Raw genomic sequence first — 13,514 nt, 5'->3', positions numbered from 1 at the left:
ACGGTGGCTCACAACTGTCTTTTACTATATTCTCGTGGGATTCAATGCCATCTTCTGGTGTACAGAAGCATATGCAGACAAAACACCCATTTACATAAATCAATTCACTTTAGACAACAGAGAATGTTCCTGAAGGAGGTACTAGAGAACAAACAAGCCCTCTTAACAGCTATGCAGAGTCCCTAAACCAGTGGTTCTCAACCTATAGACTGTGACCCTTTTCTGTGTGTGTGGGGGGGAGTCAACCGACCCTTTCAGGGGGTTGCCTAAGACCATCGGAAAACACAGATATATACACTATGATTCATAACAGTAGCATAATTAAAGTTATGAAGTAGCAACCTGAGGAACTGTATTAAAGGGTCGCAGCATTAGGAAGGTTGAGAACCACTGTGCCTAAATGGTCTGACAATGCTGAAGAAAAATGTCTGTCACTCATGGTGGTGACACCAGGATAGACAGAGAAGGATTTATCCCAAACCAGGGAAGCTCGTGTTTATGTTGCGTTGGCCTGGGTGGGTCTTCCAGCTCGGCTCACCAAACTGCAGAAAATGTGAACATTAACCTTAAAATCTTGATCTCTATTACACTTACCTGTGTTCACCATGCGACAAACGCTATTGGGTGGCAATCATTAGTGCATATTCAGAGTTGATTAGGACACAAAAGACATGCAAATGGTCACAAGATTATTAGAATATTAACTCTGAGCTTAGGGAGAAGCTTCGGTTTACTGTTATTAGTTACCTCCTTAGTTAGCAACAAGCATATTTTCCAAACACGTACCGGAACCCCCACCACATCTCAATGTTCCCATCAAGCTTATATAACGAGAAAAAAAAAAAAAATCAAACCAAGGAGACTTCTGTAAAAAGCAAAGCTTCTAAAACCCCAGAAACTGTGTGCTCCAAAATTTTCATGCAGAATTTCTCAGACACTGTACCCCACAGGGACACTTTTGACCACATCCAAACCATGACCACCACAGCATACTTATTCACTGACATGGGTGGAACCCAGATTCATCTTCTGGACTCTTCTTCCAGTTTACACGTATGTTCAACAACAGCAAACACGAAAATACTCCCGGGGATCCACCTGTTAACTTCAAACTGCTAAGAGCCTCCCCCTCTCCTCCTCAGTAAACTTCTAGAATAGGTAGCCTGAAGGAAGGCCTTAATGAATTTACCAAAAGTTTCCTCCCTTCAGACCAGGGAACCTGTCCGGATAAAAGCTTCAACAGTAGAAATACGTGTATACAAACTCAGGCCCTCAGGCTAACACGCACTGATCCCGAGCTGTCCACAAAGGTCAAGCAGCCCCAAGTCATGGTTCCAAGTATGTGCTCTGGGATCTGCCCACCCTGGATACCAGTCAGGGAGTCCTCACACTATCTATCACCTCTGCCAGAACCTCGCATGTGTGAAAGAAACTGTTCCTTCTCCAGGTTACAGCCATGTTTGCGCAGTCATCCTGTCTGGCATCTCGAGGCCCCATTTAGTGACAGAGCGACATGTTAGCCATCCGGGCTATTTTTCACCCTTTGGTTGGTAAATATGGATGATTCGACAACTATCTGGTCTACCAAGCTGGCTACCCATCCATTTCCATTGCTACTGCGTCACAAGGACTGGAGGAGGAGGAGGAGGAGGAGGAGGAGGAGAGGAGGAGGAGGAGGAGGAGAGGAGGAGGAAAAGGGCCCTCACTCCTCCTAACTCAATTTGGATTTCAGGGGTCTCGGGGTGATGATACCGTGCAGCCTGGATGAAGAGCCAGAAGCAGGTACTTCTGTGTCTAGCGATGACACACCTGTGAGGTCCGTTTGATCCCTCGGCTGGTCCTCCAGCCCGGAGGGGGGGGCAGGTGACTCGACTCGCACAGGGATGCTGTGACGACGAACCCCAATCCTGCCGCTCCGCGGGAGTAACCGCGGCCAGCCCGCCCCGCGACTGTGCAGGGGGCTGCGACCCCTTCCCGAGCCCTCCTCGGAGTCGGGGCCGCCGGCGCCCAGCCCCCTCGCGGCCGCGGCACGTGACTCGACACGCGCCAGCTGCACGCGGGCTCCATCAAAACAAAAACAGAGGAGGCGGCGGCCGGGGGCGCGCGCGGCGGGCGGGGCGCGGCGGGGCGAGCGGGGCGGGCGCGCGCTCGCCCCGGCGCTCGCCGCCGCGGCTCGCGCCGCCACGATCGCGCGCCTCCGCCAGGCCGGGGGCGGGGAGGGCAGAGGGCGCCACCCTGTTTACCGCCGGGCTCGGGCCCTGCGCCGCCGGAACGTCTCCCGGAGCGGGCGCGTGAGTGCGCACCCACCCAGGCGCGGGGCCCTGCGTGGGCGGCGAGCGGCCTCGGCGGCTGCGTGTCACCCCCGTCACGACTCCAGCTACGCACTTCGCCCCCAGCCTCTAGCGCGCGCGCCCCTGCGGACCCCCCCTCCCTCACGTGGCCGCCTCCTCCCTGACACGCTGTGCCGAGCGCCCCGTGGCTGCGGACCCTGGCGCTCCCGGAGCCTGTCCCCACCCCGTCTCGGACGTCACCCTCCTCGGACCACCCAACCCACACCTTCCGCCCCGGGCGGGCGGGCGGGCGAGCGAGCGAGCGGGCGCGCGCGGGAGGGGGGGTAGCTGGCTCCAAGCTGTCAGAAGCCTACAGTGTGCCACATGACGAAGCTCGCCCTCGTCCTCGCCACTCACGCAGCAGCCTGGCTGCGAGCTGAAACAGACATATTGGGGGGGGGAGCTGTCTTGATTTTTCTCCCTGGATTTTAAACACCCCCCCATACATAAATAAGCATTAGACTCCGCTCTACCTACGCAGTCGCTTTGCCTCCCCGCAGTCTCCTACCAAACCCGAGCGACTTACCGAATCCAAATGCCCACCCCACACACCTGCTAGATAACCTGCCTTCTGGAAACCCGAAGCCCCACCCATCCCACCTGCGGGGGGGGGGGACCTGTGTCTCTATGGGGGGACGGCAGAGGTGGAGGCGACACGCTCCTGGGAACCTGTCCCCCTCGCCCTCCCACTCCTCATCCCCAGAGCAAGAGGGCGCATCCTGCTTCCCTCCGCCAAAATAACAGTGGAAGTCAAAAAGCTCCGGTTTCCCAGCACCCCCCCCCGACACCCCCAAAACCAAGACGTCGCATCCCTCCCGATCGCACGCCCCCGGCCCTTACTTCTTGTTGACAGCGGAGGTGGGGGGGCGTGGGAGCCAGGCGCGAGTTGCCTCCAGGTTCGGGATGTTGGTCTGCGCAGAGTGAAGAGGTGGGATCTCGAAATGGAAACAGTCCTCCCCCCCTCCTCCCCGCCGGTCCCTCCCTCCCCTCCTCCTCCCCCTCCTCCTCCTCCTCCTCGTCTGTTTACCTCAAGTTTGAATTTTATCTGCGCAACATTAGCTGGAATGCGGACATTGAAAAAAAAAAAAAAAGCCACTTGCTCTCAACCCGGCAGCAGCTCCGGAGGAGCCATGTGGCATCCAGCCACCGCAAAGGGGGAAAAAAAAGTGCTCTTAGCAACACAAACATGGCGAAATAGCTCCGACATGCCCGTGTCACGCAGCAGCCCTACCTTCCTTCGCCCGCTCGCCCGCCCGCCGAGCATCCCGGCCGGCAGCCGCGAGCCCCTTGTCGGGGGCGACACGGGGCCCCGGGGGAGTGCGAGGGTGGCCGTCTACGGAGTCCACCGGGGAAATAGCACGGATGACGCGCTAACCCATCTGCCTCACCGGGAGGGAGTGCGGGGACACCTCCCCCCCCCCAAGGGTGGGAGTCGAGCACCCCAACCCCGTCCCCAAGTCCTTCTGGGCCCGTGTCCCCCGCCCCGCAGAACTTACCGGGGTCTGTCTGCGCGTGACGCCGCTCTGCTTTCCCTTCTGGTTCCTTCCTCCTCCGGAGCGAGCGAGGAGGAAAATGATGCGCACGTAGATCCCGAGAGCGTCATCTTCTAGAATTTTCCCAGGATGGTCGCGGAGGGCGGCGGAGGCTCGCAGACAGGTGCGGGGCTGCCGGTTAAAAGTTGCTCTGCGCACGGTGGACTCCAGGGTCCGCGGGGCGGGCCGAGGACCCCCACTCCCTGCCCCCGGCGTCGCCCACTTGTCACGCCAGGCTGCTGCTGCTGCGTGCGCTCGGCTGCAGCGGAGGTGGCGTAGTTTCTTTTTCTCCCACCTCTTCTCACTTGTTTTTGTAGCCGTGGGCTCTCCTAATGCTTTCCTCTCCACAGTGTTGTTTCATTATATCATGTCCATCATGTGACACCGGAGAGGCCTCTCTATGGAAACTTAAAGGGGCTCCCACGTGACTGCAGCAGCAGCAACAACAGCAGCAGGACCAGCGGCGGCGGCGGCGGCCGCAGCGACTGTACCACCACCACCCTCCGGGAGCCCCTCGCAGCATCCCGGAGGGGCTTGTGGCGCTGCAGAAGCCCAGATAAGGGAGCCGCTGCATCCGGGAGCTGTGGCGTCGGTGCGTGCGTGGAGCCCGTGCTCATTACACAGCAAACGGAACAGGAGCGTCCTTAAATCCTTTCCTGCAGTCACCAAACCCACGCTCTGTTAAAATGACATTTCGTGGTTCCTACTTTATTTTCTCCCAAGAGCTGTGAGTTTCCTCTCAGGAGGCCTGATTAAATTTTTACAAAGTCAAAAAAGAAAAACCAGATTTGCCCCCTCAGTAAGCTCACTCGCAGATCGCTGGTGGTAGAACAGGAAAAAAAAAATATGCCCAAACAATAACAACAAATAGAATCAGGTATTTGGTCCATAATTCCCATCACCACCAGCTTCGGAGCTTTCTGGAATTACATTCCTCCGGTAACTGGTCATGATGCTCTCAAGAGGCAAAATGCAACACAGTTTTTCTCTTCCGCAGCTATATTAGGGCTTTGTTGCTGACAACAGTAAAAACTTGTTTGTGTCAGGAAGTGAGGTATGAAGCTATGACCTGTAAGGTACAGACAGAACCAAAGTGGCAGTTTGGGGACTACTTTTCTGACCACATTCTTTCAAATGGCGACAAGATGACCGCTGTAAAATGCGTGTTTGGTTGGAAGTAGGGTGATGAGGAAAACATGCTTATCCCTTAATCATACTGTACATGCTATACACTACAAATTATGTATACATACATATGTGCACGTATGACTAGAAAGCAAGCAAGTGCGTTTTCATGATATTAGAAGCCACTAATCCCGTCCCACTGCTAGAGTCTAAAGGCTTATTCTAGTCCAGTAATGTATGGAAACTAACAGGTTGAAGTACTTAATCTTACTGACTTGCAGTCTGGTGTGTGTGTGTGGGGGGGGGTGTTCCACTTTGATTTGCAATTTTCTGTCTCAAAATTTTTATGGATATGGGAAATACTATCTTATAAATCTAAAATAAATTGCTATTTCTCTGTTAGCTCGTGCTTTTCCATTTTCATAAGGAAAATTATATGGGTGGAATTATGAAAAAAAAAAAAACCAAGCAACTCAGTAACTTGAAGAGTGGGATGGGAGAATGATCTTTTACCTTCTGGTCAGGCCTTGACTGTATGTCTTTCTACCTCATCAGTTATGCCTTCTAATTCTATTAACCACCATCCTTTTGGCCTTCCAACTCCACGTCTAATTCATCCCTTAGCACTCTTTTGCCTGTTACCTTCCAACTCCGGCCCTTGGCTTATGTGCCCAGCTCAGGCCTTCCCAAATACTTAACCACCACCACCCCCGCCCCCACCACCATCAGCAGCAGCTGGTTCTCTTCTCAGCAACTCTACCTCCTTACCTCTCTTTGACCTCCTTTAAGTCCACAGCCTGGCCCTTGACTTCACGGACCCGTCTTACCTTTCTTCACCTGGAATGTCCTGCCCTTTCTTGGGGTCTCCTTTACCCCCTCCTCTCTGGTCCCATCCCTTCTGCTGGCAAGCCCCAGCTTTCCTCCACGGCTCGGCCTGGTCAGCTCGAACCTCATCTTGTTGGCTCGCCCTGGGCAGGAGGGGACCGTATGGTGCAAAGTGGGGCCAGAACTACCCCTGGAGTAGACCCCTGCCTTGCCCCCACCGCCCCTCCCAAGCCCTGGTTGCGGCGCTTCCTGGGCGGATGGTTTGGACTTGCTGCGGCAGCTGCGGTTCTGCTGTGTCATGCAAGAAGGAGGCGGCGGCGGCGGCGGCCGGAGCTGGAGGGGGAGGAGGGGAGGAACCTGATCCTCGGTAGCCAAGGGCTGGAGGCAAACACCGAGCTCCCCCTGAGCCGCCCGGGAGCAGGGAGGGCTCTGCTACCCCGAGGGGCCCTCCCCGCGGGGCAGAGGGTAAGTTGGGCGACGCAGGTGGTCGCCTTGGGAAGGGAGCGCGCAAGGGGGTTAGGTGGGACGGCGGGAGCACCAGGAGCCTTTGGGCCCCAAGGAGTCAAATGTCAGCTAACAGAGACGAGACCCAGGCTATAGAAAAGATGGCCAGCCATTTGCAGCAAGAATAAGTATTTGACTAATGCCAGACAGTTGTCCCAGATCACACGGTGGGTGGAGTTGTAGATCTCGAACTCAGGACCCAGATAGAGAGAGAGGCAATGATTCAGGGTTGCAGGAACTTCATCCCAGCAGCCCTGGCGCTGTAGGACACCCTTGAATAGCAAAGGCCAACACACCCCAGGTTCCTGTAGCCTTTCTGGATTTTCTGGGTTGTCTTCTTCAAATCTAGGGAAAAGGGTGGGAAACTGGTCCAACCTCACTTTAGCCAGGAAGAAAAAAAAAAAAAAAAAAAAAAAAAAAAAACACCCGCTCTTGGCTAGTGGCCTTGGACAAGCAGCCTCTGGTGCAATTAAACAATCAATAGGAAAAAGCTTCACCGCCCCCACCCCAAGTCCTCCAACCAAGGTAATTCATGGGGCTTAAAGGAGAAAGAAAATGTGGCATATTTTGCCCTGCCCAAACCATGAGTCAGTCTGCCCCTACACAAACGGCCACCTGTACACTCCAGGGTTCACCCTGACTTCAGAGGCGTGCTTCTGAGAGACAACAGCACTGCACCATGTTCCAAGAGGAGACCACCTTAAACTCCCCACAATCTCACCTCCATTGCCCAGCCCACCCCCCACCCTCGGGATCGGAATCCTAAACTTGAGAGCAGTGAACTGTAGAGACAGGCTGGGCACCTAGGAACATTTCTCTTTTCATCTGCCTACAATTATCAGGACAGCTATATTATTATTATTATTATTATTATTATTATTATTATTATTATTATTATTATATTCCTTTCCATGTTGCTCCTGGAAATCTCAAAAAGCACTTTCTGAAACATTTTCTTTTAATGTCATACATTTCCAAGGAAGGGGTTGAGGGGATTATCGGAAAGGCTAAGCACTGTCTCAAAAGCACATGCGGTTGCTAGGGAACTCAAGCTCGTCCTGCTCTCTAATCACCAGTGTGGTACAGGGAAATCAAACTGCTCGGGGTGTTATTAAAATGAATGGCATTTGGTTAAAGGCTTCTTTGCTTATGTTGTAGCATCCTGAATTATTATCGATTGCCTCACACCCACATATCTTGTTTTCCTAATTTGATTTCTGTATTTGCGTCACTGCCAGGGACACTCAGACTAGACCAGTCAGGTTCACTTCCTGTTTCTCAGAACTGGTTTATATTTGGTCTCGTTGCACTAGCTGGTAAGACATTATCACGCTGATCCTCTTGGAAAGGAATTTTTGCTTTCCGTTGAAAACAAATTATCCCAATTAAATGCTAATTCTCATGGAAAACGTTATTGTAGGAGGTTTAAGGCACAGCCAGGCTACTTTGTTAGCCATTTGAGAAAGCCATTCTTGACAGGTAAAGCCAAGAAAAATCCATCCTGTGCCCCCCCCCAAAAAAAAACCCTTCATTCCTCAGCTTTGGAACTAAAACAAACTCAAGAAGAGAAAATATTTAAGTATGATATTTTCAAAATGAAGCATAAAAAAGTACACATTGAAGCCGAAGGAATCATTTCGACTAAATAAGGCATTGAATTGAACGTAGTCCAGGCCCAGGAAGGACAAATAAGTATGGGTTGGCACTGTGGCCCTGAGAGTACAAAGTGTGATTTCAAGGCTGCTTTGCAAATGGGAAACCCCATCACCTTGTGAACGAAATGTCTCTTTCACTGATTCCTTCCTCTGTGTTCCGATTAGTCAGGCCTTGCTTTTTATATTTTTGCTTTCAGTTTCTTCCTTTTTATAACAAGAATATCGCCAAGGCAATAGCAGAGAGATAAGACTATGTAAATAGCTGGGTTCTGATGAAGATAATTTGTGTGCACATACGGCATTGAAGAAAGATCCCTCTTGCTTCTGTGGCCAGATGAGCTTGGGCTGCCATTTTGGGTATTTGCATGTTGTATGCTTAATGGAAGCTTACTAAAAGATCTTGACATTTCCTTGCATTTAATTCCAATTTTTAGCTGTTATATTGTTTTGTTTTGTTTTTCTTTTTGCATTGCAACATGCCTAGCTGTAGAGATCAGGGCGTGTGTTTGTGTGAAAGATGATTTGTTGTTGAAGCATTGAGTTTTAATATCATTGGCCACATGAGTAAGATCTACCTTGTTTCCCTTGCATCTCTTCTCTCTTTGCCTTGTAGTGGTGTAGAAACAACAGGCTAAAAAGTATGAAAGTTTGTGAGACCAGGCAAAGGCCTTCCAGTTATCACAGATGCAGTTAACCCCAGTGCCTCAGTGAGCACAGGGGTGGTGGAATGATGGAGGAAGCACGATCCAAAAAACGGTTATCAATTGGATTCTGATGGAGCCAAACATCTATTTTCCTGTATTTTAATTAGCAACAGGTATACATATACCCAGTTTGTAATTTAGAATCCCTCAAATTCAAGATATTAAAAAAATAGTGTGAAGAAATGTGAGATTTGTGCTGGAAAGAGAAGCTCTGACTTTGAAACCCAACTCTGCTGCTCAATTCATTATTGAGTGTTTGCTGTGGCCCTAGAATACAAAGATAAACAGAGTCTATGCCCTACAGGGGCTTATAGTGCAATGAGGAGACAAATGAAAACACAGTTAGTTGATCACGCAATAGTGAGATGATATATATCTACGGGAGAGCTCAAAGGAGGGCACATAGCTACCCAAGTGGTGAGTGTGAGCAAAATAAACGGAGGACTATTCCAGACCAAAGAAAGAAGGAACGAAAGCAAGCAAGCACTGCATGTCAAGAACTTAAGGTAAAAAGGCACACCCAAGGAACTGAGCATAGAGGATGGTGCCCAGCAAGTTGAAGATGCTGCACAAACATTTACATTGCACGAATGCATGCCAGGAGTTCTGAAAGATAAACAGGCTTTTGTAGCATGAAAGACTTTATCTTTCTAAGAAATTTGGACTTACTCTAAGGCCAATGTAGAGCTGTTGATTAATTTTTAATATTTAATGTGTATTTGTGTGTGCCTGAGTGTATGGATGTCCGCCACATGCATAGAGGAGCCAGGGGAGGTGAGGAGAGGGTGTCAGATATCCATGAAGATGGAGTTACGGGCAGTTGTGAGCCACCATGTGGGTACTGGGAACCGAACTTGGGTTTTCTGCAAGAGCAGTAAGTTCTCTTAACTGCTGAGCCCTCTCTTCAGCCTCTTAAATTGTTTAAGTTGATTAATTTTAAGGGACATTCTGACATAATCAAATGGCCACTTTAGAAAGACCACTGCTCTTGGGAGAATCTGCTAGTGATAACTTTAAGCCAGGAGATTAATCAGAAGGATGTTTAACATCTAAGGGGGAAAAGTGGGAGCAGGGACATGAACCTCTTAAACTAAGATAGCAAGAGGGGATCTAGAGAAGGAAAGGGTTCAGTAACTAAGAGTGAGTCTGATGATGATTGATTTTATCTGCATGATTAAGACATGGTGGGAGAGTTACGGCTTAGGTAAACAGAATGGTAGAGGAGAAAAGCAGGTCACATCTAGAAGGAATTAGTTTAATTTTAAATCTACCGAGTTTGAAGTATCCTTGGCATATCAGTGAAGCCGAAACTCCAGAGGCATCTGTGTTAGAGTCATCAGGATAAGTGAGAGTTCATGGTTACAGATGAAATCCCCAAAAGAGGAGGGATAGAGGACAAGAAGGGGACCTGACCAAAGCTCCATGGAAATGCCATTTAAAAAGGTGAGGATGGAGGTGTACTAGGGAGGTATCTGCAGAGGTAGAAAGAGAAGGGACAAGTGGCTTTAGATGCTTTGTGAGGACATAAAACAGCATTAAATGCCAGAGCATTTAAGAGACAGAAGGACTGAAAAACCCTTGGATTTAGCAACAAAGGTAATCTATGTATTTGTCAAAAGCATGCTGGTAAAGGGGGAAGAATAACTAGACTGCGACAGATTCAGGGGCACGTGAAAACAGAGTAAGGAGCTGGAGGAAGCTCTCTCAGATAGGAAGGACGAAGGGCAAGTCAAGAAGAAAACGAAGGTACAAGGAAGAGTGTCTGAATTCATGGTCTATAAAGGTACTGGTATATATTTAAAGAAAGAAATGAGAGAATTCTGGATTCTTCTGAGCGTCTTCAAACTGAGTAGCAATACCAGCCGCCAGTTACTTGAGCTGAAAAGATGTGCAGACCTTCTTGGTTATTCTGTTTCTCCAACTTGCACATCCAGTTCCTGAGGACCTTAAGGCAACTCTGCCTCTAAAACATTTCCCAAGCTTAATCTATCTCCTTTGCTACCAACTTAGTCCAAACAAGCAACCTCTCTCTAATGCTTATATTTGACTTTTTTAAAAAAGAAGAGAGGGAGAGGGAGGGAGACAGGGATATAATATATATATATATATATATATATTATATATATATATATATATAGAGAGAGAGAGAGAGAGAGAGAGAGAGAGAGAGGAGACACACTAACTAAGTAGCCTGAGCTGGCTTCCAAGTTGTGATCCCCCTGCCTCAGCCTCTTGAGTGTTGTGATCATAAATGTGTGCCACTCCCGGCCTCTAATGGGTGATTGTTCTTGTTCTCTCCAGCACAGGTAGAACACTGATTCAAGCCAGACACCAGGAGACGTAAAACATAGCTTGTCATATGACTTCCCCTAGAATCCTTCCATATCCTCTGTTTGCTCTTGGAATGCAGTCCAGGCTCCTTTCCTGGCCTTCCATGCCTTGTGTGGCATCCTAGCCCAGCTCTTCAGCTCAGTCTCCCATCACTCTCTCAGGTTCCAGCCCTACCATGCCTCAGATATTTTCTTTCTAGGGATACTCTTTTGTTCCTTCCAGTTTTTCTTAGAACATCATCTCCTCCAAGAGGCCTTCCTCCACCTGAAGCGAGTGTCCTTTGCTGTCCGCTTTCTATCTTCCCTGTGCATCTTTTCACAGTGACCTAGCTACCAAAGCCACACTACCCTTCCCTTTATTGCATGTAGCTGAGGGCATCTAAAATGTAAAGCCAGTGAAGATTCTTGCCACATGGTTGGAGCTCAGCACTGTCCATTGGGTGATTACAGATGGGAAAGAACGGAGTGACAGACCAGTAGAAATTGAAGATATCAAGAACCACCTTCTAGAGGGAGGTATAAGTGGCACACACCTGTGATACTACAGTTCAGGAAACTGAGGCAGGAGGATCATGAGTTCAAGGCCAATCTGGGCTGTATAGTGATACTCTTGTCTCAGTGGGGAAAAAAAGAATTTGCCTTTAGCGTGTTGAGGAATTAATGGCTGATGAAGCCCTAGACTTTTAGGGTTTCAGAAGTAGAGGGGTTTCTAGCTGTGTTTACGTTGTCTGAATCTCACTGTATAATTAATGAATAATCAGAGTGCTTCAGTGGGCTGGTGGGGGAGTGAAATGATATTGTGTGGGTGGAAGATCTTGCCACTCTGTTTCTAGAAGTCAGGAATTCTGAGGGTCAATTCATAACCCCCAAATGTGAGGTCCCTGTCAAATAACTCTTGGTACTTATTGTTAGAATAAAAACTTGAGGGGCCCTTGAGACAGCTCAGTGATTAAAGTCCCTCGCTTCCAATCCTTATGACCTGAGTTTGATTCCTGGTACCCACATAGTAGAAGGGGAGAACCAACTCCCGTAAGTCGTCCCCTGACTTTCATACACATGCCACCACACAGGTATGGGCCCCTCCCCAGGACATACAAATTAAGTGTAGCAAAAACATGACAAAATTGTGACTTAAACAAAATAGTCTAGCCTGGTCTCCAGAGCGAGTGCCAGGATAGGCTCCAAAGCAGCACAGAGAAACCCTGTTTCGAAAAGAAAAAAAAAAAAAATAGTCTACGCCACACAACTCTGAACGCTTCCAGCTTTTGTATGATAATAAAAACACTAGAATTTCTGATTGAACCTAGAAGTTACAATTACTTCAGATGAAATCAATAACCAACCCCAAAATCTGGAAAGTTGGGCAAAGTATATTGCAAACGGATTGAAACCAAACAAATACAAAAGAAAATTAAAATACTTAAATTGCTTTCTCAACACAAGGAGCATACCCATTGCCAATGCAATGAGATAAGTTATCTGGTTGTCTGGGCCGCTGGGGGAAGCGGACGTGTTCTTAATAAGTGGATGACCACTATAGAGAGCACCCTGGCATCGTTTATCACTTTTCAAATAGACAAAGCCTTTGACCTCACAAGTCTACTTTTATATCTCTACCCAATGGATAGATTCACACATATATTGAAAGATGGCTCATTATTTATAGTTGTTAAAGACTGAGAAGGCCACCAATCGAGAAGCAGTTAATACAGAATGGTGCGATGATGGAAAAGTAGACAGCAGTGAGACATCGATAGGAACTGAGCTTCACCATCTATCACTAAGTATTTAAAAAACCAGATGAAGAGCAACACGTGTATTTTGCTGCCTTTTTCTTTTAAGGGAGATTTACTTTTTTTTTTTTTTTTAATCTAACACACATTGCCAAGGGGAAGATGAAGGTGAGAGGCCAAAGGGTATGCAGAGAGACTAGTGAAGGGTGTTTCAGAGGAAGGATGGCTGCCAAGTGAAGACGTTGGCATGAATGGGACAAGAAATAATCGAAGCCCACAGAGCTGTTTAATTAATTTAACAATAGACAGGACATGGTGAGCAACACAAAAGGAGGCACTGTTATTGTCACATTTACTTGAGGATTCTTCCAAGATCAGATGTGTGAGCAGAGGCCTTGGTGGCTAAGATGAGGCTTACAACAGCCACAAGACTGAGGAGACAGAAGTTCTGCCCCAGTGAAGATGTCTCCAGTAGACTTGGAGGGAGGAGTTTGGAGCTCAGAAGTGCTACAGTAACTGGATTTGTGAATTTAGGAGATTGCCTAGGGTGGACAAAAATATGATGACATAAAATAAAAATATATTCAATATAGAGGTTGAGTAGAAAAGAAAATTGGACATGGAAATAGAGTCAGAACCCAGAGAAGTAGAAGTAAGAGGACCAAAGGTACCAAGAGTAGACTGTTGAAGGCGGGATTAACTCTCAGCACCACCAAAGATCAAGAAAGGTTAGCATAGATCAGTAGTCTTCCTCCTGAGTCCTAGTGTCTTCAAGA

General features: G+C 48.6%; 1 protein-coding gene and 1 long non-coding RNA gene across 8 annotated transcripts in view; one reads left to right on the top strand and one right to left on the bottom strand.

Annotated features, from left to right (window-relative positions):
• The window catches only part of Tsga13 (testis specific 13), a 312,864-nt gene extending 308,907 nt beyond the window's left edge, over nt 1-3,957 (bottom strand). The window contains exon 1 of the mRNA XM_035450677.1: nt 3,827-3,957. The gene's annotated coding sequence lies outside the window, so the exon portion shown is untranslated. The remainder of the gene's footprint in view (nt 1-3,826) is intronic.
• A 2,017-nt stretch (nt 3,958-5,974) lies between these two features.
• Nucleotides 5,975-13,514, top strand: part of LOC113839306 — a 53,056-nt gene continuing 45,516 nt past the window's right edge. For 5 of the 7 annotated variants that reach the window (XR_004771665.1, XR_004771661.1, XR_004771662.1 and 2 more), the window contains exon 1: nt 5,975-6,277. This is a non-coding gene — a long non-coding RNA (uncharacterized LOC113839306). The remainder of the gene's footprint in view (nt 6,278-13,514) is intronic. The other 2 variants (XR_004771666.1, XR_004771667.1) reach the window with 1 other exon arrangement.

Source organism: Cricetulus griseus, assembly GCF_003668045.3.
Source record: "Cricetulus griseus strain 17A/GY chromosome 1 unlocalized genomic scaffold, alternate assembly CriGri-PICRH-1.0 chr1_0, whole genome shotgun sequence".
Classification (NCBI taxonomy): Eukaryota; Metazoa; Chordata; class Mammalia; order Rodentia; family Cricetidae; genus Cricetulus; species Cricetulus griseus.
This window is presented reverse-complemented; position numbering and strand designations above follow the sequence as displayed.